Genomic DNA, 5,473 nt, shown 5'->3' with positions numbered 1-5,473 from the left:
GTCAACCCGAAAGTCAAAGTAAAAGTCAAAGTCAAGGTCAACTCTCGGGAAAAGTCAACTTGGGATCAAAAACATGCAAATCAAGCTAGGAGGCTCATCTACATCAAGACTACTCAAAATTAAATGGTATAAATCTACTTTAGTCTTGTTAAAGTGATTTGCATAGCACACTAAGTTTTTATAAATTTGAATTTTGGCCCATTCACTAACTTGTGCAACAAGTTTTCTCACACGATAGTTCAAAAAAATTTTTGATTGAATTTCTAAATCACATTTTGTTTAACTAAGAGAACAAAGTTTGAATTTCTGAAATCGGATAATCGAGTAGAGAGTTATGGCCGTTTTAGTGCGAAAAATCGAACTTTTTCCCACTGCCTGGATTTAGGTTAACCGGTTTCAAAGAGGTAAACCGGTTCTCCATGAACCGGTTACCCTATTGTAAACCGGTGAACCGATTTTCCCAGAGGGAGTCTCGTTTTTCGTGCCCAACGGCTATAAACGGCTATTTTTCACTCAAACACTATATAAACTCGATTTTCACTCAAAAAATCAAGTTGGTTGAGCATTTATTACATATATCTAACCTATCTAAGTGAGATTAAGGAGCTTCTAAGTTTGAAATCCAAACCAACACATTTCACACACTTTGAGCCAAAATTTGATTTTATTCATCTTAAGTGTGCTTGCTTTTCACTCTAGGTTTCCATTGTATCATCATATTTCTAGAGTTATTTTAGCTTGTATATCAAACACATTTCCATATTGTGATTGAGGTGAGGTTGGCACCGGTTTTGTAAACAACCCGGAAATAGTGAGATTGGCACTTTAACAATCCGAGAAAGAGGTTAATAGTCCTCGGGGGTGCGAAACTATTGTAAGAGGTTTGGAAATACCTTGGTGAAAATTTCCCGGTTGTAAGGGTTAGTCAAGCCCGTTAACTTGGCTCGATATTGGAACTCAAAGCTAGGTCCATAGCTTTGAAGACCAAGGACGTAGGTGGCATAGTTCTACCGAACCTTGTAAAAATCGAGAGTTTGCATTTTCTAATCCTTAAACTCTTTACTTTACAAGTTTAATTATTTGTCTTAATATATTGCTTGCCATACTACTTGCTTTTACTTCGATTAATTGACTAATTGCATAATTTTGTGATAAAAGTTTTAATTTACCGAAATTAGTTTAAATTTCCAATTCCCCCCCTCTTGGAAACATATCTTGGGCTAACAATTGGTATCAGAGCAAGGGCTCAAATTATTTGATTAGATTTCACAATCTAGAGCATGGCGTTTCCAAGTAATTCACAAAATAATATGTTAGAAGGTTTTAGCACAAATAGAGCACCATACTTCAATGGAGTAGATTTTCCTTATTGGAAAATTAGAATGGAAACTTACCTTCAATCTATTGACTATGATTTGTGGCATATTGTGTCTAGTGGTCCTTATGTTGCTAAACATGTCATAAATGGTGTTGAAGTAATTAAGACTTATGAAGCATATGATGAAAATGATAAGAAAATGTTTTCTAAAAATGCTAAAGCTAAATATGCTCTTATATGTGGTTTGGATAGAGATATTTTTAAAAATATTGAACAAGCCTCTACCGCTTATGATATGTGGAAAATGCTTGAAGTTACTCATCAAGGAACTAGTGCTATGAAGGAAACTAAAATTCAAATTTATTCCACTCAATATGAGAACTTTAAGATGAAATCGGATGAAACCATTGCTAATATGTATACTCGCTTCACTACAATTACTAATGGTTTGAACTCTCTTGGCAAGGTACTTACTCAAAAGGATATGGTGACCAAGATTTTGAGAAGTCTCACCAAGGCTTATCAAGGAAAGGTGGTTGCCATTCAAGAAGCCAAGGATCTCTCAACACTTCCCTTGGAAGAACTAATTGGCTCACTCATGAACCATGAAATTTTCATGAGTGCTCAAGAAGAAGAGGAAGTTGAGAAGAAAAAGAAGACTATTGCATTCAAGTCTTCCTCCTCCCATGCCATTAGTGAAGAAGATGAGGAAAGCTTATGTAGTGACATGGAGGACTTGGCACTCTTCTCTAAGAAATACAAAAAGTTCATGAAATTCAAAAAGAACTTTGGGAAGAAGACACAAAGAGGGAGTGACTCAAAAGAAAGAAAAAGCAAAGATGATCCACCAATTTGCTTTGAGTGCAAGAAGCCCGGACATATGAAGATGGATTGTCCAATGAGAAAGAAGAACAAATACAAAGGAAGGGAAATGTTGGCGGATTGGCTCAATAGTGATGAAGAGGACTCCGAAGAAGAAGGAAAGAATGAAGTGGCAAACATGTGCATGATGGCACTTGATGATGGGGTAAGCATTTCTAACCAAAATGGTTGTGATAGCGAAAATGATGATGATAACTTAGATATGTCATATGATGAGTTGTCTAATTCATTTAATGAACTATTTGATGATTTTGGTAAATTGCTTGTTAAAAACCAAACCCTTAGAGAGAAGACCAACATGCTTTTAAAAGAAATTGAGATTTTGAAAATAAATGAAAAAGAACTTATAGCTAAATCTCAATGTGCTACATGTGCTTCACATAAGAAAGAAATTATTGATTTGAAAGCCCATGTGAGAAGCCTAAAAAATGACATATATACCTTCACTAGAGGTAAGGAAGGCTATGATCTCATGGTGGGAAACCAATCATGTGGTTTTTCAAAAAATGGTATTGGCTATGATCCTAGTAAGAAACAAAAAATTTTGAGAAACTTTTTTGTGAAATCATCTAGTCTACCTCACTTTACATGCACGTATTGTAACCGAGATGGTCATACTATTTCCTATTGTCATGTAAAGAAATTTGCATATCTAGGCAAGACTAAATGGGTACCAAAGGGTTCTAGAACTAACATAAATGGACCCAAAGTTATATGGGTACTAAAAGCCAACAAATGAACTTGTTTTTGTAGGAATCAACAAGAAAGAGCCAAAGCTTATGGTTCTTGGATAGTGGATGTTCAAAGCATATGACCGGTGATCCATCAAGATTTTCAAGCTTTAAAAGCAAGGAAAGTGGCTTTGTCACTTTTGGAGACAATTCAAAAGGAAAAATCTTGGGCATTGGTGATATCGGTAACGTATACTCTCCATGTATTAAAAATGTGCATCTTGTTGATAATCTTAAACATAACTTGCTTAGTATTAGTCAATTATGTGATATAGGTTTTCGTGTTGTGTTTGAATCCTCAAAATGCTCCATTGAAAATGTTTCAACCAATGAAGTTATTTTCCTTGGAGTAAGGAAGGATAATGTGTATGTTATTGATGTTGATTCTTTTGATAGTAAAAATAAATGTTTAACCGTTATGAATGATAATTCTTGGTTGTGGCATAGAAGATTAGGACATGCTAGTATGGATTATATTTCAAAATTAGTTAGAAAAGATCTTGTTATTGGTTTGCCATCTATTCCGTTTGTTAAAGATAAACTTTGTGATGCATGCCAATTTGGAAAACAAATTAAAACATCTTTTCATTCCAAGAAAGAAATTTCAACTACTAGACCTTTGCAATTGCTTCATATTGATTTATTTGGTCCTTCTAGAATTGCTAGTCTTGGTGGTAAATACTATGCATTTGTAATTGTTGATGATTTTTCAAGATTTACTTGGGTTATTTTCTTGACTCTTAAAAGTGATGTTTTGGAAAACTTTGTCAAATTTTGTAAAAATGTGCAAAATGAAAAAGGATATTCTATTACCTCCGTTAGGAGTGACCATGGTGGTGAGTTTGACAATGATGCCTTAGAATTGTTTTGTGATGATCATGGTTTTAACCATAACTTTTCGGCACCAAGAACTCCACAACAAAATGGAGTTGTCGAAAGGAAGAATAGAACAATTCAAGAAATGGCTAGGTCAATGCTAAATGAAATTTCATTACCAAAATATTTTTGGGCCGAGGCCGTCGATACCTCTTGCTATATTTTGAATCGTGTTTTCATTAGGCCCAACATGAATAAAACCCCTTATGAGCTTTGGAAAGGAAGAAAACCCAACATTGGCTATTTTCAAGTTTTTGGATGCAAATGTTACATTTTAAACACCAAGGACAACCTTAGAAAATTTGATGCTAAATCCGATGTTGGAATTTTTATAGGGTATTCAACACATAGTAAAGCTTATAGAATTTATAACAAAAGAACTAATGTTGTTGAAGAATCTATTCATGTTGCTTTTGATGAGACTAACCCGCCTACAAGCAAAAGTTTAGATGATGATGTTGTAGGTTTGGGAGATGAGGTTCAAAATCTCGAAATTGGAGAGACTTCCAATGCTCCTTCACAAACTCCCAAAGAGGAACCACCCATGGAAAAGGTAAATGAAAGCCAAGGTATGAACTCTAACCTTCCACATGAGTGGAAATTCAAAAGTGCTCATCCTATAGACCAAATTCTAGGTGATCCTTCTCAAGGTGTCACTACTAGAAACTCCCTTAGAAAGTTGTGTAATTTCATTGCTTTTATTTCTCAAATTGAACCAAAGAATTTTAAAGAGGCCGAAGTTGATGAATTTTGGCTTCTAGCTATGCAAGAAGAAATAAATCAATTTATAAGAAATAATGTTTGGGAGTTAGTTCCAAGACCGTCACATCAATCGGTGATTGGAACAAAATGGGTCTATAGAAATAAGGTAGATGAGCATGGGGTCATTGTGCGTAACAAGGCTAGATTAGTGGCCCAAGGTTACAATCAAGAAGAAGGAATTGATTATGAGGAAACCTTTGCCCCGGTAGCAAGACTTGAGTCCATTAGAATGTTGTTAGCTTTTGCATGCCACAAGAATTTTATCTTGTATCAAATGGATGTAAAAAGCGCATTCTTAAATGGGTACATTATGGAAGAGGTTATGTCTCTCAACCACCCGGTTTTCAAAATCATAAATACCCTAACCATGTTTACAAATTGAAAAAGGCTTTATATGGTTTAAAGCAAGCTCCTAGAGCTTGGTATGAAAGATTAAGCACTTTTCTTATTTCAAATGGTTTTTCAATGGGTAAATCGGATAATACACTTTTTATAAAAAGAAAATCCAAAGACATTATTATAGTACAAATCTATGTTGATGATATTATTTTTGGTGCTACTAATGATGCTCTTTGTGAAGAATTTTCTAAGTGTATGCATAGTGAGTTTGAGATGAGCATGATGGGAGAACTCAACTTTTTTCTTGGACTTCAAATCAAGCAACAAAAGGATGGCATATTCATAGGTCAAACTAAGTACATCAAGGATCTTCTTCAAAAGTTTGACTTGGCAAATGCAAAGTCCATGAATACACCCATGAGCACATCCATAAAGATGGACAAAGATGAAAGCGGTAAGAATGTGGACATCACCAAGTATCGAGGTATGATTGGCTCTTTATTATATTTAACCGCTAGTAGACCGGATATTTTGTTTAGTGTTGGTCTTTGTGCTAGGTACCAAT

This window comes from Cannabis sativa, chromosome 7 (assembly GCF_029168945.1).
Source record: "Cannabis sativa cultivar Pink pepper isolate KNU-18-1 chromosome 7, ASM2916894v1, whole genome shotgun sequence".
Lineage (NCBI taxonomy): Eukaryota > Viridiplantae > Streptophyta > Magnoliopsida > Rosales > Cannabaceae > Cannabis > Cannabis sativa.
Note: the sequence above shows the minus strand (reverse complement) of the source record.